The 20784-nt window shown below is 33.6% G+C and overlaps 1 long non-coding RNA gene across 1 annotated transcript; it reads right to left on the bottom strand.

Annotated features, from left to right (window-relative positions):
- Positions 1-3032: 3032 nt before the first annotated feature.
- LOC110270216 (uncharacterized) lies at positions 3033-8222 on the bottom strand. Its single transcript, XR_002359489.2, has 2 exons — positions 4380-8222; positions 3033-3444 (listed from the first exon to the last, which is right to left on the bottom strand). It is a non-coding gene; the product is annotated as an uncharacterized LOC110270216 (long non-coding RNA).
- Between the last annotated feature and the right edge of the window lie 12562 nt (positions 8223-20784).

The following is a 20784-nucleotide window of genomic DNA, read 5'->3' as shown; positions in this document are numbered from 1 at the left end:
TTTATATTTTTTCTATGGGACATAGAGAAAGGGATCATTATGTCTATTCAAATATGTCAAACTCTCTGAATTAATTCATAGAATATTTTGAGTTCACATTTTTAGGCAATAGAATCAAATTGACTCGACATTACTACTCCTAGCCTCCATCTTGTTCGAGTTCTCGGCCTTCTCCTGTCCTTCCTATTTCTGCACCACTTTGTCGTTCATTCATTTTTTGTTCTATTTTATCATTACTTCTAAGTTCTATCCCCTGATTTGAGCATTACTTTTGCTGAGTTTGTATTCTGTTTCATACTTATTACAAAGGATTATTTTGAATATACTAAAACACTTTTTTTTGTCAACATATTAGCTACCATATTTACCGTTCTAGGTATATGGGACAAAAAAAACAACCTAAGATGTCACATTAAAATCAAAATCAGTAACAACTTTATATGATTCTAGTAAATTAGGGAAACACCAATCCAATAAAAAAGAGTTATCACTTTTTAGGTTCGAGAACGACCATCAAATAGGAGAAATTTTCTCACAATCTCAAATAATATGGACTTTTGTCTCCACTTTACTACACCTTGAGCCAGACGAGAAACTTAATATCCCACCCTCCATTAAAAACAAAGCCGTAGAAAAAGAGTTATAAAGTAATAGCCAAATCAATAACTTTTTTGATATTTTAGATTTAATAAAAACTTGTTATTTTTAAATATTTAATAGAGTAAAGGAAAAATACATCTCTGACATTTTTTTTGCGGACATTTTTGTCCCCAAGAATTGGAAAATACATTTATGTCCCTGACCCTTCAAAAATGCAGATAAATTGACCTCTCCGTTGAAGTGACTCCGTTGGACTCAACGAAAAACGCTGATGTGGCTCTCGTGACGCTGACCTGGCCGTTACGGGAGCACACGTGCTATGTAACTTTTCAAAACAGGATATATTAGTCCTTTCATACCAAAACAATGCCGTTTCTAAGCTTTGTTTCTCATCACTGTCAACTGTGAACAATTCCCATTAACCCCTCTTCGTTTCTTCGATCAAAACTCAAACTTTGGGTTTGATTTTAAGTATCCATAGTGTAAAATCTCTGAGAATTCCTTCTACCTCCCCAAACCCATAACTGAAGCAAATAAGCGGAAAAAAAAAAACTCCCACACACTTTTCTGCTTACCTTCTGGAGAAACGCTGCGACAACAACCAAGCGGTGGGGTCAGCCAGTGGAGGAGCTTCGGCGACTGTGCGGCGAGTTCGACTAGGTGTTTGATAAAAGGTTTCTTTCATATATTGGTACCTGTTATGTTCTTATTTCTTTATCATTGCACTTGCTAATGGATCTCTTAATTCTTCTCAACATGGCTGGATTTAGTATACAGTGAGCCTGTATTGTGTTCGGAAAAAATGTGAACCAGGTTTTGAGTAAGTAGATGGGTCGTAGACCAATGGGATGATTTTCCACATTTCTTTGTTACATATGATTTAATTTTAGCAAGCTGCGTTCCCAAGCTTTATCTTCAATTTTTGAATATTTGCTTATGCTTGCATGTTTATGTATTATACTATTATCATACTAAGCATTGTGCAGAAATTGCTCTTATAATCTGATATATTCATGTCTAGAAAGGACGAGGTACTTGACAAAAAAAATCAGGTATTTTTTTTTTTTTGGAACCTCATTGTCCTTTTGAAATAATTGTCAAGGATCGGGTGGGGTATTCACTCTAATAATAATAATTGCATTACAATTAGTCGGGTGACATGGGAATGGTTAAAAACAAATGCAGCATCGTCAAACTTTTAACTATAGCTGATGCATCTAAGAGTAGCAACATATACCCTACCCGCAAATAGGGCTGGAAGTGAGTCAAGTCAGCTCATGAGTCAGCTCGATCTCGACTCGTTAACAGCTCGATAAGCTAAGCTCGTGAGTTAGTGAGCCAAGCTTGAGCCTAAAATTGAGCTCATAAATTAAATGAATCGAGCTTGAGTTTGGATAAACTCAGCTCGTGAGCTGGCTCGATTATATATATATATTATAACAATCTTAATTATTTAATATTTATATTTATTTTTTACATATAATTTTAATATAGGACATAAATAAAAAATTTATAATTTATTGATAGATAAACAATATATAAAATTGATCTTTTCAAATATTTTTAAAAATATATAAGTTATAATTTATTGATATAAAATTATAGATTATGTATTTATGTTTCTCTTATTTGAGCCAGCTCGTGAGCTCAAGTCGGCTCATGAGCTTTTAGTGAGTTGAGCTTGAGCTTAAGAAATAAGCTCAATTGTTAATGAGCCGAGCCGTGAGTCAAGCTCAATTTTCGTGAGCCGAGCTTGAGCTTGGTCTAGCTCGGCTCACTTCCAACCCTACCCGCAACTACCAAAGCCGACCCCACCCGGTCGGATAAGATTGTTAACCCGATCCACAACGGATAGAGTAAGGTGCTAGTAGGGTTCTCGTGCAGGGTAGGGTGCGAATTAAGCCTCAACCCTACTCGACCAACCCGCACCCTATATATGTATATATTATATACTTATATAAAAATATGTTTCAAATGAATGTTGAACCAAAAACCTCTCACTAAATGCAAAAGATGCTTAATCACTAAAAGAAGATCATTAATTGATAATTTAATACTTTTTCTTTACTATAAAATCAATTCTATTTTAAATTATCATCAAGTTATATAATAATATATCTTTTTTGTAACCCACTGATAAGATCGAATACCCGCGGGTTAAGAATGAGTAGAATTAAGATTGGAATATTCTCAACCCGCGAATAGAAAGGTTAAATTTATATAAAAATCTCAATCCAAGAGTTAGAATTAGCTCCAAACCCTGCCCTACCCTACCTATTGCCAACCCCTGCATCTAAATTACTCAATAGTAGTCCAAGTTTGAAACTATTGCTTATTTAAGCATCCACACAGCATAAACCACTAATTCACAAATGTAATGTTAAATAAACAAGTTAATGCTATGGAATATTGACTGTATAAGCATAAGGCCATGGCAAAAAAAGGACTAATAACTATGCAAATTAGCAGTTCCAAAAAAGGAACAAAACAATACATCCAGCCATATCAGATCAGAGTAAAGAAAAATAGGTCATAAGAGCAATGCACAATTTTCTGATAATCTGGTCTCATGAAGGCTCTTCAAAGGAAAATGATTTTGCACCCAGTTAATTTTCGGGTGGTGGGGAGGTGAGATAAAAATAGTACACAACCCTTGGATTTCATGGCCCAAAGCAAATTCATATACAGCTTTTGCAGCAAGCTTTATCCACATCCTTTGTGCACAATTTACAACCAGCAGTGAGGTTCATGATGACGATGCAGATAAAGGGGGTGGTGGTTCACATCCGGTTATAAACAAAGCCATGAAACCATTCAGTAGTCAGCTTCTTGTTTGTTCTGTCACTGGGCAGCAGGACAATGTCAAAATAAAAAATGAAGTGTAAAATAGAAGGATAGACAAGCACATGACTTTCAAAACTCAACAATAACAATAACAATAACAATAATAATAATATTAATAAATACTGTCCATGCAAAGTAACAAGAAATGAAATCAATAAAAAAGGGATAGCTAGCAAAACAGAACCTTCAATTGTACAGCCACTTAACCAGAAAAAATGAATACAAAGCCCTCAGGTTTAATACTTAACTACAAATAAACTACTGCTTTTTTCCATCGGTTTCATTCATAGCCTTCAAGCACCATCTGGAAGATACATAATAATTGATATATATATATATATATACACACACGTGCGGCATATGCGTGTGCGCGCACACACACACACCCCCCACAGAATCGGATTAAGTGAGTGGTGAGAGGAAGAGAGAGTGATGCAGGCTCCGGTTATGAACAAAACCATCACGTGACCTTTCAGTAGTGTTTGTTCCATCATGGGGCAATGTTTCAGTTTAGCCGTTAAATCTAAATTTTCTTGGTTTTGATGCATCATCAAAATTAAACACTAATAATTTAGGCGAATTCTATGGTGCCTTTTGTTTGGTGCCTAACTTTTGCCTAAATTACTTTTTATAATAACTTTAAAATATTTAAAATTTTTTAACTTTCATACTTTTAAATTTAAAATTAATTATTTTACCTATTTTAGTAATTAGGCAATACTTTTTAGGCACCATAGCAAACACCAATAATTTAAGCCACTAAGATAACTAACGCAATATTTAAGTCACAGCATCATATCAAAACCAAATAAACCCTGTCACGTAAAATTCCAAGTACAAGAGGGCAAAAATATAGAGTACCCTCAGATCTCATGGCTTACAAAATTTTAATGATCATAGACAGCTACTAAGCCAGTGGTGTTCAAAAGCCTTACCAACAAGATTCTGATCGTTGTCATCTTTGACATCACCGTTTCAACTGCAACCACCACAGCCACCAACATTTGAGTGTGTGTATATATTTGCATGAGAGAGAGAGAGAGAGAGAGAGAGAGAGAGAGAGAGAGAGAGAGAGAGAGAGTAGAAGATAGCCATGATGATGATAGAGGTGGCAGTGGAGATGGCTGTAGTGATGGTGGCGCACATTCGGATATGAATTAAGCTGTGCAGCCGCTCAGTAGTCAATTTCCTCTATTATTGGGCAGAGTAGAGAATTATTAATTTAATGCATGTAGAAGCATTAAAGATAATTTTGGGGCTAACACAATACACTGTTGAAATGCTAACCAAAATATCCCAAATCCATAACTTATAAAAAAAAGAGCACCAAAAATTAAATTACGAATATATACTTAGACAGAAAAATTGTATCCAGAGCCCTCAGGTTCATAGTTAATTACAATCCATTATTCATCTACAGCTATTGCAGCGGTTTTGATTCACAGGCTTCAAGCACCATTGGAAGTGATATAATATATTTATCTATCTATAATCTATCAATCTACGCACAGAGAGAGTAAGCAAGTATCTGAGAGAGAGAGAGGGAGAGAACTATGCAGCTCGAGTTATGAACAACACCATGTAGACATTCAATAGTGGTTTTTTCCATCATCGAGCATAAGTTTAAAACAATGAATTTGCTATCGGTTACACTATTTCACCTCAGTAAAAGCACAAATTTTCAGTCCTCTATTTCAAAACAGTTTTACATAAAGAATCACGGTAAAATGATTGGAAGTTTAAGCTACTAAGGTAAGTAAACGAAAATTGAAGGGCACTAAAAATCATAATAAGCCACATAAACCACCTGACATAGTCATTGAACTATGCAGCAGGCAACCGCAAACAGAACCAAAGCAGCTCGGAATTGTAGATTTATATGGATCAAATTTTCATGTAGAACCATAAAATTCCTCAACTCCACCCCCCTCCCCCCTCCTTCTCTCTTCCCAGCCACAAAATAAGCTTTATAAAATTTCCACATGAAATGCAAACAAACTAAAGGCAATTTGACCATGCACGGCATGCATCAATTTTCAAAAGAAAGGTTTTAATTGCGAATAAAGAACCTAATTTTTTCCAAGGAAACAAGACCTGAACCAAGTACATAAACTATAGATCGAAAACAAGGTGTAAAAGTTCGGTACAAAAATTGGAAAAATTTATGTGTAAAAACTAGAGAGAAATGCCCTCAGATCTCATAGTATATATAAATAATCAAAAGGCAGTTACTGAGCCAGTGACGTTCATCAAAACCCCTCCAGAATAGAAGTTTTCATCATCATCATCATCATCATCGCAAGCACCAACACCAACACCAACACCAAATTTAGTGCGTGTGTGTATATGCATTTGAGAGAGAGAGAGAGAGAGAGAGGAAGAGAGACAGGGAAGGAAAGTGATGAACTTAAAATCACAGCATAACTGTCTCAATATTTTTTGACATGTGCATCATTGGGCATCATCATGAACCATCGTCTTTGAACCTATAAATATATTGTACCAGGAAAATTATATTGTTTTTAAAAAATAAAATAACCATGAACACGAACAGTGCCCTCAGAAATTGTTAACATCCATTAAGGCAGTGATCACCGCCTGCCTCTACCATCTTTTTCCCACTGTCATTTCTCATTATCTAATAACAATAACAATAACAATAATAAGAGAAAGAGCGACAAGAGGAGGAGGAGGAGGAAGAAGATTGCAACAACACCAACAACTGCTATAGAAGAAGAAGAAGAAGAAGAAGAAGAAGAAGAAGAAGAAGTAGTAGTAGTAGTAGTAGTAGTAGTAGTAGAAGTAGCAGCAAATTTTGCAAGATGGCAGTGGGAAAAAAAGGCAGAAGGGATGAAAAGGCTTTGAATTATGTTCAAGTTCCAGCTTACAATAAGCATTCATCACTGGGCACATAAAAAAGGCTCAAATGACAGCAAAATATAGCCTTTACATTTTGTAAAACAACATATAAAAGGATCCATTCTGGATCCATTCTGCTACAAAGAGAATAATAGAACATATTTATACTATCCCGCACAAAAAAAGAAGCAGCAAACTAAAACCATAGAATATGCAACTGAAGTACTCAATTGTAATCCAAGCTTGTTTACACTATCATTTATTCAAAGCACTTCACACAGCTACATGAAAAATTTATTCTATAAAGGCTAAATACTTTGAACCTACAGATTTCCTCAGATCTCATAGCTACAAGAAATTCATATACAGCATTTGCAGCATGCTTTATCCATATCTCCGTGCACCATCTACACCCACACAGAGAGAGAGATAGAGAATGACAGAGAGACAAAGAGGGTAGAAGGTTGCGATGAGACTGAGACTGAGAATGATGGTGATGATGATGGTGAAGATGGTGGTGCACACCAGTTATGAACAAATCAGTGCAACCGCTCATTAGAAAATGTGTTCCATCATTGGGCAGGATACAGAATTTCTCATCGGGCTTGCAAAATGAAATCAATTTTTATGTAGCAACTTAGCCATCAAAAAGTGAATACAGATCCCTCAGGTTCCATAGTTAGCTACAAATGACAAATCATCTACAGCTTTTGCAGCTGGTTTCATTCACAGCCTTCAAGCACCATATCGAAGATGGATATATATATATATATATATACAAACACACACATACACATACACATACACATACACATACACATACACAGAGAGAGACAGAGAGAGAGAGAAATGGTGCTGCTTGGGTTATGAACAAAACCTTGTAGCATTTCAACGGTGTTTTTCTTTCATCATTGGTAAGTAGAAAAATAATTGCCACAAATTTCAGTTGAAAGAATTAAAAAAAAAAAGGAAATTTCAGTTCTCAGTAATCTAAGAAAATAAGAGCATCATATAAAACCACACAAAACCCCTCACATGGTCCTACGCTACTTGGGTCACAGAAGTTTAACCATCAAACTATTGTTGCCATTGATTGAACGATGAGGCAAATGCAAACAAAACAAGAGCTACTTGGCATTGCATGACGGTCAAGAACCCCCATTTAGATTACATGAAACCATACGGTTCAAATATCCAAGTAGCACCAAAATAAATTAATCAAAACATCATAAAATTATAGTTTGCGCATTTGGGTCAATAATGCAGTGAAAGTAAAGGTAGATAAGCTGTCGTTGCATGCGTCAATCAATATTATTTCGGAAACAAAAAGCCAAAAAAGGGTTTGCCATAGAAAACAAGAGGTAGGAAATGCCCTCAGATCTCATTACTTATAACGAAATAATCAGAGACAGTTACTAAGCCAGCGGCGTTCATCAAAAGCCTTCCAACAATGTGTGATTGTTTGTTGTGAACATGATCATGGTCATCACTACTACTGCTGCGTCCACCACAACCACCACCGCGACCATCACCATCACCACCACCACCACCACCAACTTTGAGTGTGTATGTATGTATGTATACATTTAAAAGAAAGAAAGTAAGAAAGATATATATATATATATATATATATATATATAGAGAGAGAGAGAGAGAGAGATGGGGAAGGTCATCGATGAACTTAAAACCACGGCATAACTGTCTCATTACATTTTGATTTTTGAGATTTGCATCATTGGGCATTATCATCATAGAGCAAAAACATAATGTACCAGAAAAATTATATCTTTTCAACACAAATATTGAAGGAAAAGAAAAATAAAAGAAGAGAAGAAAAAGACTGGAAAAGAAAATGAAGTGAATCGGAAGAGACCTCGGAAATGAAAAAGACGACAAGGATGATAGGTTTTTTTTATAATTCAACGACGTCTATGAAGAGATGAAGAGACGAAGTACCACGCGCACGCTACTTATACCACCCTCCTGTGGGCTCCAACTGGGCCTATATGGGCCTCCTTTGCTTACCATATCATTCGTTTCAAAATTGTGATACAAGTACAACACAAGCCGTTTGGGTTTATTAATCAGCGTGTGTGGGTTTAGATATAGTTATTCACGTTGGTTTTCAAATCCTTCGCATATACTGGCTACTATTTTCTTGCGATTTTTTATTTTAATAAATAAAGAGTAAAGTATTGTTTTTGTCCCAACGTTTGGGATAAATTTCAAAGTTGCCCCTAACGTTTCAATCGTCCTATTTAAGTCCATAACATTTTAAAATTGACTCAATATTGTCCTGCCGTTAAGGATCCGTTAACAGAATTGACGGTGGGACAAAATTGAGACGATTTTGAAACGTTAGGGACTTAAATAGGACGAAAATGTTGGGGACAAAAATGATACATAGAAATAAATTTTATTTTTATCCTTCAATAATATCAATTTTTTACTATACATAGTATTCAATTATTTTTTAGTCACATCTAAATAAATTACACTTAATCATATTACTTTTATTCTAAATAAATTAATTTTTTTTTTTAATTTTACTCTTAAAGATTTTTAGTTATCATGAAATATTTGTAGAATGACTAGTATATAAACCTACAGAAAAAAATAATATATATACAATAAAATATAAATTATACCTTTTGTTTCTAATGTATCAAAATTCTTTAAAATTATAAAAAAACTAAATTTATTTAAAATGAAAGTATTTTTTTTTTGTGACTTTTTGTTTTTTTGGTGACTAAATGAAAATAATTTGATTAAGTGTAATTTATTTAGATGTAATTGAAAAATAATTGAATACTATGTACAGTAAAAAATTAATATTATTAAAAAATAAAATTAAATTAAAATTTATTTTTATGTATCGTTTTTATCCCTAACGTTTCAAAATCGTCTCAATTTTATCCCGCCGTCAATTCTGTTAACGGATCCCTAACGGTAGGACAACATTGAGTTAATTTTGAAACGTTAGGGATAACTTTGGAACTTACCCCAAACGTTGGGGACAAAAACAATACTTTACTCATAAATAAATTAATTATAATAATTATTGAGATAAATAATTTAAAAAATATTTATAAAAATAAATACTGTATATATTATTTACAGAATATATCTCATTTTGTAAACGAAATATATTATATCTCGTTTACACTGTAAACAAGATACGTATATTTATAAAAAAAATATTTTTTTTAAAATAATAAAAAAATATTAATAATATCAATAATATTAATAATCCAAACTTTTAGCATGCAATTAGTACATAAAAAAGTTGATAGAAGAGATTAAAATGATATGTTTAATCAATTAGTACTCAAAAAGAGTACATAGAAAATTTTAGATTAAATTATGATCCAATTGGATTAATTTAAATTTTGAAAAATAAAAAATTCGTACGATTATTATAATTAATTTTCTATTTTAGATTTATTTTGGTAAATATTTTATAAATTATTTATTTCAATAATTATTATAATTAATTTATTTATTAAAATAAAAAATTCTATTTTCTTGATATATAAAAAAATATTATAGTGAAAATGTTGATCAAGATTCAACAGTAAATATTATACTGGCAATTGAAATTGTATAATACTCGAACACATTCCTTAGAACTTGGGACTCATGGTGAAACTGCAAAGTTATTCAAAGACATATGGTTTAAAAAAAACTTAGTACTGTTTTAAGATTTAATTCAGATAACTTTTTTTTATTATCATATTGACATGAATATCTAATTGAAGATCTATGATTGAACATTAATCTTCCAATGAAATTAGTTTCCCTTCAAATTGATTATTTACAGAGTTTATATGTTAGATACTAGATAAATGTCACAACAAAATATATAGAAATGAAAAATTAGAAATTTGTATAAAATATAGAAACAATTGAATAACTTTATTTGAAAATTATAACTTTTCTCTATCACAAGGAGACTACAATAACAATCTCTCTTGACAAAAGGATAACACACTTCTCTCTACATATATAAGAGAAAACTATTCAAAGAAATATTATATTATTCTATCTGAATGACTTAATTGAAAACAAAATGAAAAGATTTTCAATTTATAAGCGAACCTCTGTTACGTAAACCACCCGTAACATGAGGTTATTATTCTTTCTCTCTCTCCACCATCAAAGTTTGATGGCTATTACTTAGAAGTATTTTTCTCCTTTCATTATTTAGTTTTTTTTTTTTACTTTTCTATAATTAGCTTTACTAAACTTACAATCTCCCACTTAAAGCTAATTTTGGTAAATTTTCAAAATTCATGTTGCCCATGTATTCGATAGGCCATATGAAGATCTACACCATTCAAATTTTTTAGTATTGATTGGTTTTGTCATGGCATATACTAGGTTATCTTTAGTGTGAATCTTCTACATATCAACACTTCCTTCCTCTACTACTTCTCGAACAAAGTGATATTGTACTCCAATGTGTTTTGTTCTTGAATGAAAGGTATGATTCCTTGCAATGTGTAAGACACTCTGACTGTCACAATACACAAGAATCTTCTGTTGTTTGTGCTCGAGTTCCTCCATCAACCTTTGAATCTAAATAGCTTCCTTGCATGCTTATGTAGCTGCCATATATTCAACTTCTGTAGTAGATAAAGCTTCAACCGTCTGTAATTTACATAGCCAGCTCACATCTCCTCCTGCAAGCATTAACACATATCCTGTAGTAAAATTTTGTTTATCAAGATCACCTGCAAAGTCTGAATCGACATATCCATTGACAATGAATTCCGATCCTCCAAAACATAATGCAACATTCGAGGTCCCTTTGATGTATCCCAGGATCCTCTTAACAGCATTCCAATGCTCTTTACCCGAATCTGCCATAAATCGACTTACCACCACAACTGCTTGAGCAATATCTGGCCTTGTACAGATCATGGCATACATAAGGCTTCCCACCGCTGATGCATATGGTACTCGAGACATTTTCATCCTCTCTACTTCACTACTAGGACACATACTTGAGAATAATTTGAAATTAATAGGAAGTGAGGTTGAAATTGGCTTACATTCTTGTATATTGAAGTGTTGCAATATCTTCTTCAAATAATTCTTTTGCGATAGCCAAATCTTCCTATCCCTTTTGTCTCGGTGGATTTGCATCCCTAAAATCTTGTTTGCTGGTCCCAAGTCTTTCATATCAAACTCCCTAACCAACTGTGCCTTCAATTCTTGGATTTGATCTTTGTTGGGACCTACCACCAATATGTCATCCACATACAACAGCAGAATGATGAAATCATTATCACCAGACCTCTTATAATAGGTACAATGATCTAAACTAAGTTTGTTGTATCCAAGGCTAATAATGAAATAATCAAATCTCTTATACCAACACATTGGCGTCTACTTTAGACCGTACAGAAATTTAGTTAACCTGCAAACCAAGTTTTCTTTTTCTTGTTCTTCAAAACCTTCTGGTTGGAGCATATATATCTCTTCTTCAAATTCTCCATGAAGAAAAGTAATCTTTACATTTAATTGCTCTAGATGTAAATCAAATACAGCACACATAACCAAAACTACTCTAATAGTAGTTAGTCTCACCACTGGAGAAAATATTTTATTGAAGTCAACACCTTCTTTCTGAGTATATCCCTTGACAACCAATCTTGCACGATATCGTTCCACCTGATCATTACTATCTCGTTTGATCTTGTATACCCATTTGTTACCAATGGCTTTCCGACATGCTAGAAGTTCAACAAGTTTTCAGGTATGGTTCCTATGTACTGCCTCAATTTCTTCTTACATTACTGTCATCCACATAGAAACATCTGGATTTCTTATAGCCTCCATAAAAGTTATTGGCTCTCCATCTTTTGTCAAAAGAAAATATGCATCATGGTTTGTCAAAACATAATTTGAGTTCCATGATGGTGTTCTTCTTTGTCAAGTGGATTGACAAACTTCTATGTCATTGACCTCTGCTTCTTGTTCTTCGTGTTATGATTCTGCTTCAGAAAGATCATCTTCTCTATATTTTTCATCTATTTGAACAGTTGTTATCTCTTTAACAATGTTGTCTTCTTTTTGCAATTCATCTTCTGCAAATATCAAATCTCTACTGACAACTACCTTGTAGACAGTGGGATCCCACAGACGATACCCCTTAACTCCGTCAGCATAACCCAAGAATATATATTTTTTAGACTATTGGTCCAGCTTTGTTCTTTTCTAGAAATTATACATCACCTACACAGGACAACCAAATATATGTAAAGAAGAATAATTAGGTGGCTTACCTTTCCACGTCTCCATTGGTGTCTTCAACCTAATTGCAGTTGATGGTGACCGATTTATCACATAATAGGCAGTTTTAACAGCTTCTGCCCAAAAAGACTTGGCTAAACCTACAGTTTGCAACATAGCTCATGCTCTTTCTATGAGAGTCCTATTCATTTGCTCTACTACACCATTTTGCTGAGGCGTATATGCAACTGTGAATTGCCATTGAATACCTGCTTGCTTGCAAAATGTTATAAAATCACCATCGGCATATTCTCCTCCATTATCTATCCTTAAACACTTGATCTTCTTTTCGGATTCAAGTTCTAACTTTGCTTTGAACTCTTTAAATATCGCAAATACGTCTAACTTCTTCTTGATCGAGTACACCCATAGCCTCCTAGAGTAATCATCAATAAATGATACAAGATATTTTACTCCTCCTAGGGACATCTCCGGTGATTCCCACACATCAGAATGAATCAACTCCAATATGTGTTTGCTCTGAGAGGTTGATCTACCAAACTACAATCTATGTTGCTTGCTTGTAACGCAGTGCTTACAAAACGGTCAGTTTACCAATTTGAGCTCGGAAATGAGATTACGTTCTACAAGAATCTTCAAGCCTCGTTCTGACATGTGGCCCAGTTTGCAATGCCATATCATCGTCATTTCTTCTTGGCTTGCTGAAGTAACTGATGCCTCTGCCTCTTGCAAAGTATCTCCTATAAGCATGTATAGACTTGCTGCAATCTTTTCTGCTTTTATTACCAGAAGAGCTCCTTTAACAACTTTTAAGATCCCACCTTCAATATGGATCTTGCAACCAAGTTCATCCAATTGCCCAATCGACAACAAATTCTTCTTCAAGCCTTTCACGTGTCTTACCTCTTGAAGTGAACAAATAGAATCATCAAACATTTTTATTTTGACAGTACCCATTCTAACAATTTCTAAGGCATGAGCGTTTTCCACAAACACTGATCCTCCCAAGACAGGTTCATATGTACAAAATCAATCACGATGAGGAGTCATGTGCCATGTTGCTCCTGAATCAATAATCCAAACATCAATGAGCTGTTTGCTGCCTTTAGAACTAATCGTTGCTTCGCCATATAGAATTTCTCCATCATCAGAGGTGCTCACAACACATCCTTGAGAACTTGATCCTTCTGGAACCTTCTCTATACTCTTCTTATTCCAACAATCTTTCTTGAAGTGTCCTCTCTTACCACAATTGTAGCATTTGACCTGCTTCTTACTTTATGACTTTGGTCTACTTTGACTCCCAGTGGAACCACACTCCATTGATCTCCCTCTTGTCATCAACAAAGCTTCTGCTTGTTTTGAGTTCTCTAATCTATCTTCCTTATTCTTGCGCCTATATTCTTCTTCAAGAACAGCAGCAACCATGTCATAAAAAAAAAGATAATCAGTCAAAACATTATTAGTTAAGTTAATGATAAGCTGATCATATGAATCTGGTAGACTTTGAAGTAAGAGCTCTGCACGTTTGTTTTCTGCTATGGTATATTCCAACGATGAGAGTTGGAAAAATAGCGTATTTAGATTGTTGATGTGATCCGTTGTCGATGTAGACTCACTCATTCGAAGAGTATAAAGTCTTCTCTTTGAGAATATCCTGTTGTGAAGTGACTTGACTTCATATAATTTGGTGAGAGCATTCCAAATTTTTTTTACTGTCTTTTTCTCTGCTACACTTGATAAAACTGAGTCAGCTAGTGCCAAGTGTAAGTTTGTAACAGCATTGTTGTCCATCTCCTTCCATTTTTCATCTATAATTCCAGTTGGTCTACCTTCAATTACTGTCATGCAATTGTTTTTTCTCATAATGGCTTTTATCTTCAATTTTCATATGGAAAAATTACTCCCATTGAATTTTGAAATTTCATACTTTGCTGTCTTTTTTTAGACGGTAACTCACAGCGGAAAAAAATATTAATCAGCAACCTTTAACTCTGATACCACTGTTAAGTACCAGACAAATGACACAGCAAAATATATAGAGATGAAAAATTAGAAATTTGTATAAAATATGGAAACAATTGAATAACTTTTTTTGAGAATTACAACTTCTCTCTATCACAAGGAGACTACAATAGCACTCTCTCTTGACAAAAGGAGAACACACTTTTCTCTACATATATAGGAGAAAACTACTTAAAGAAATATTATGTTATTCTATCTGGATGACTTGATTGAAAACAAAATGAAAAGATTTTCAATTTATAAGTGAACCTCTGTTACGTAAACCACCCTAACATGAGGTTACTATTCTTTCTCTCTCTCCACCATCAAAGTTTGATGGCTATTACTCAGGAGTGTTTTTCTCCTTTCATTATTTAGGTTTTTTTTTTCTTTTCTATAATTAGCTTTACTAAACTTACATTATATACAATATCATGCACTGCACTAACTTCTAAAATTTCTTAGCTTAAATATAAGAGAAAATGCTCATTTTGGTTCCTGAAGTTACACTCGAGTCTCAATTTAGTCCTTGAAGTTTTAATTGTCTCAATTTAGTCCCTAAATTTTTTAATTGACTCTTTGACAGAAACTACCGCAGGGACTAACGTAATTAAAATTTGAAAAGTTTAAGGACTAAATTGAGGCAATTAAAACTTTAAAGACTAAATTGAGACTCGAGTGTAACTTTAGGAACCAAACTGAGTATTTTCTTTAAATATAAGAAATCATTGCCAGAAAGAGGTCAATAAGAGACCTAAATTTGAAACCCCACGCAAAATAAGAGCATCATATAAAACCACACAAAACCCCTCACATAGTCCTATGCTACTTGGGTCACAGAAGTTTAACGCACAAAAATAATGTACCAGAAAAATTATATCTTTTTAACACAAAAATTGAAGGAAAAGAAAATTAAAAGAAAAGAAGAAAAAATTGAAAAAAGAATTGAAAGAGACCTCGGAAATGAAGACAACGACAAAAATGATAGGTTTTCTTATAATGAAGAGATGAAGAGACAAAGCTCCACGCGCATGCTACTTATACCCCCTCCTAGGGCTCCACTAGACCTATATGAGCCTCCTTTACTTACCATATTAGTCGTTTTAAAATTGTGATACAATACAACCTGTTTGGGTTTATTGATAATCGTGTGTGGGTTTAGATATTTAGTTATTCATATTGTTTTTCAAATTCAGATATACTGGCAACTATTTTCTTGATATATAAAAAAATTTATTACAAAAAAGATGTTGATCAAGATTCAACAGTAATTCCAGTGGAATTGTATAATATTTGCCTGCATTCGTTAGAGTTTGAAACTCATGGTGAAATTGTCAGGCTATTTAAAGACATTTGGTTTAAATAGAGAACTTTTTTTTATTACCATATTGACAGCAGTAAAATTTATACACAAGGATCCATGAATATCTAACTGAAGATCTATGATTGACCATTATTCTTTCAATGGAATTAGTTTCTCTTCAAATTACAAAAGTCCGATTATTTACAGAGATTATATACAACATCGTGCACTGCACTAACTTCTGAAATTTCTTAGCTTAAATATAGGGAATCATTGAGAGAAAGAGGTCAATGAGAGACCTAAATTTAGAACCCCACACAAAACAATACTCCAAAACGTCAACTGTTTCCTTTCAAATCTAATTAAGCTTAAATAGAGCATGTGAAACACAACAAAACTCATAATGAGATAGACATGGAAGAAACTAGCTTTTGTCGAATGTGAGACATGATGCTAAAAATTATCAAGGTATTAACATACAAGAGAAGAAATTCATAGAGATCAATATCTACAATAATTTTTAAACCCCTCAGTAAGGATAATTTAAAAAAAAAATCAAACCTCAAATCTTATAGCTAAATAAAACTCATCCATGGCTTTTGTAACAGGCTTCATTCACATCCTTCAATGTCCCATTTAACCATTTACCCATTGAGACATACACAAAGAGATTAATTGATTAATGGATATGATTATGATTATGATAATGGCAGTGGTGACCGTAACGGTCCAACTTCCAGTATGTCATGATCATACTAGAAGTCGAGCACTACCAATTTGCTTCTCTTAACTTTAACTATTATTTGTTATATAAACCTGATTCGTTGTTAACACCTTGAGAGTTTACAAGTATTTTTTTTAAAAAAATAATAGTAGTTTAGAGTCGCATACATACAGTATAACAAGGAAACATAAGCACACACATTCATAGAATAGTAGAAGGCAATATATAAAACATCACACTATAATATACATAATAATACAAGAGTAGCTCAGTCATACAAGTACAGAACTGTGATACAGCATTTCTCAGTTAGTGACTCATATAATATTTATATATATATATAAGACGTCCCAGGACCTAACCTGTCCAAAAAGTCCCTAAGCTGGCACCCAGGCTAGTATAACTCTATGACATGTCTATTCCTTCTGAGCATACTAGCAAAAGTGAGGGAAACACTCTAACGCACTAAAGTTAGACTGGACGTCCCAAAAGGTTTCCTCGTCTCTAATCCAAGCGCCTTACAGAAAATTGTTCGGCAAGTGGTGATGTCCGCCTGCTAGTGCCTCATATAGATCATCACTATCAGAAGAGATATCTATGATCTCGGAGTCTTCCTCAAGATGCAGCCAATAAAAGAGGAAAATCATAAGGTGCGTCGGGATCAAAGTAAGGTGTACAATAGGATGCTAAAAGGGTCTACCACATACTATATAATTACGAACACGAGGTACCGCATAATAGATGTAATAATCGCTGCGTACCAGGTCCTCGTGGATATAAGGATGATCAATCTCGTAAAATAGGACTCCCGTGTCCATCTGAAGATGAGTAAGAGGTAAGAATTAGAGAGTTCTTAGTAAGGTCGGGGTTTACAGTTAAGTTCATTTATAACATTTGTGATTACATAGTCATGATAAAGTCTAGACAAATATATACATAATAACATTATAAGCCAAAACACAAATAGCAGAAGAAACAAGAGACATATGTATAATCACATTCAATATGCAATCACACAATTATACGCAAACAAGTATGATGCATGTCTGGTCCTACTATAGGTAATAAGCTCATTTATCAGTTTCGACTCGCACCTGACGTAATCCGACACGTCAGATAAGGCTTTCCCAGAACTTAATCCCAGATTAAGTACAACATACCCTCTACCAAGTACTCTTAACTTGCAGGGCTAGTATTTGATTAGTTCTCAATATATCGCAGGTATGTTAGTCAGGCCTTTACCAAGTATTCTCAGCTTGCAAGGCTGGTACATTCTCTATCGTAGCCTGTTTGAAAAGTAACAGCACAATACGGGCGTCCCCGCACAATATTCTCAAACATCGCCCGAAGACTCATAAATCACATATATCCATACTTCCAAGCACTTAGCAATTATCTTTATCATTTTCTCATAATCATAAATCAAACATCACAATATCTGTGTGACCTTATCTTACAACTTTCTGTTACTCTTTAAGACTAAGCCCACTGTTGTATAGCTTTTAACTTCTTTTCTTACTAACATATTTACAAGTTTCAGAATCCTGTTTCATTACCTTACATACCCCTATACCATCTCTTATACCTTCTCTTAGGTGTTTATTAAAGAGAATTAGGGAATTATGGGCTAAAACTTGTCTTCCTAAGACTTTTAGAAAAAAATTACATTTTTATCAATATTTTATTCAAAATGTTCAAAAATTATATTTTGACCCCGAACTTTTTGAAAATTATATTTTGACTCCTTTAACTTTTAATATTTATACTTTGGTTCCTCAACTTTTCACTAATTAACTTTTAATTCCAAAATTTTTAATAATTAAAATTTGACTCCAAAACAATTAAAACTCGGGGGTTTCTTGTTCTCCAAGGGCTGAAAAGCTTTCTTCAAAATTTCATCAAAATTTCACTTGATTTTTAACTAGTTTTTTAATTTTTTTGGTACCCGATTTTCACCAAACCAAAGAGCAACATTTTCAGCCATCTAAACCTACCAAAATCACTTGAAAACACATAGATATTCAAGCTGAAAACCCATAGTTTCAGTAGCAACAATAACAACAACCTTTCAATAGTTTGACTTCTAAGCATTAAAACAACAAGATTTCATAATTAAATCATCATATAAACACTTAAAATCAAGCACCAAACAACCAGTTCTGATTTTCACACCTTAAGAACACAATCAATCATTGATTGATTTATCAAATCTTACCTTTTTTGTAGCTGTCCAAGAACTGAACCAAGAACAAGCTTCCAAAATCACTTTTATGCCTAATTTAACATAAAAAATAACTTTAGAATCATATGAACTATGGAGGCTGAAGCTTCATGGTAATAAAAAGAAGGATTTTTTATCTCAAGGCTACTGGAAATCACGTTCTCTTGGAGCTTAAGGTGAGTGAACAAGAGATCCTAAGAGAAAACATGAAGAAAAATATGGTTACTATAGTTTCCACCATGGCGGAGCCTTACATGGTGATGAGCTATCATCATACCTTGTCTTACCTCAAGAAAAATGGTATGGTTGAGAAGAGAAAGATGAGGTGGTCACTTTAATCGGTTTAGATTTTCGACTGGAGTTTTAGTTTGAAAAAGAATGGAGATTGAAGTTTGGAGTTTTCATGGAAGTTCTTCCATTTTCTCTCATGGAGCTAGGCTTGTTCAAGAAGCTAAATGATGGTCATAATGACTCTTGGAAAATCGTGGCCTAGGATAAGGTTTATCCTAAAGTCACTTGTAAAAATATCTTAAGAAAGGATAATTATTAAAGCTAGAAGTATTAGGACACACATATTTTCTTACTTTGCTCTAAAAAAATCCTAGCTTGGAGAAGAAGAAAGGAAGCATGTGGTGGCTGGTCTTGGAAGTGCCATGCGTTATAAGGTGATGACTCATCAAAATTTAATAATAGAATATTATTCTAAAGATAATTACTAAAATTAGATACATTAGATTACACTATTAATGAACATGAGTTACTTAGTGTAAATAACACTAATAACTGGATAATCATAAGAATAAAAGATCTATAATGATACATTAGCAAAGCTAAGTTCATCTAAGAATGTCAGTATTATCTATTACCGGTAAATTTATAGCTCAGTTATTATATTACTAAACATAGATCAATAGACAATAGCCAGTGTAGAAGAAGAAGAAGCAAAGATACTGATTCAAATGATGATGAGGATGGAGACAATAAGCAGTGAGGTTTGTTTGACCCAGAGGTAGGGCTGGAAGTGAGTCAAGCCAGCTCATGAGCCAGCTCGAGCTCGACTCGTTAACAGCTCGATAAGCTAAGCTCGTGAGCTGGTGAGCCAAGCTTGAGCCTGAAATTGAGCTCATAAATTAAATGAGCCGAGCTTGAGCTTGGATAAGCTCAGCTCATTAGCTCGTGAGCTGGCTCGATTATATATATATATATATATATATATATATATATATATATAACAATCTTAATTATTTAATATTTATATTTATTTTTTACATATAATTTTAATATAGGACATAAATAAAAAAATTATAATTTATTGATAGATAAACAATATATAAAATTGATCTTTTCAAATATTTTTAAAAATATATGAGTTATAATTTATTGATATAAAATTATAAATTATATATTTACGTTTCTCTTATTTGAGCCAGCTTATGAGCTCAAGCCAGCTCGTGAGCTTTTGGTGAGCCGAGCTTGAGCTTAAGAAATAAGCTCGATAGTTAATGAGTCGAGCCGTGAGCCAAGCTCAATTTTCGTGAGTCGAGCTTGAGCTTGGTCTAGCTCGGCTCAACTCGGCTCACTTCCAGCCCTACCCAAAGGAAAGGAAACAATTTTAGAAAGTTATGTTTGATGATGATACTTCATGAAATTCTGAGATGGTGTGAGTGTGATAGTCTAGTTTGCGCATTTGGTTCATATAAATTTGATATCAACACTTCCCTCTCTGCTACATATGCATACATACACAAGGTCGCGCATATGGATTGAAATTTTTTTTTTGGGTTTGATATTGCCTTAAATTGATGTTTTGACTTTTGGAACTGATTTTCTGAATTAAATTTTGGTTTGGCTAGGTTGTATTTACTTTTGCTTGATTGTTGATGATTCAACAACATGTGTAAGCTGTACTTTCTATATATTAGAAGAAAGACTGGGCGCATATTCTAGTTAAAACCTACATAACTCTAATAT

This window comes from Arachis ipaensis, chromosome B1 (assembly GCF_059453495.1).
Source record: "Arachis ipaensis isolate K30076 ecotype BB chromosome B1, ASM5945349v1, whole genome shotgun sequence".
In the NCBI taxonomy this organism is placed as follows: domain Eukaryota; kingdom Viridiplantae; phylum Streptophyta; class Magnoliopsida; order Fabales; family Fabaceae; genus Arachis; species Arachis ipaensis.
This window is presented reverse-complemented; position numbering and strand designations above follow the sequence as displayed.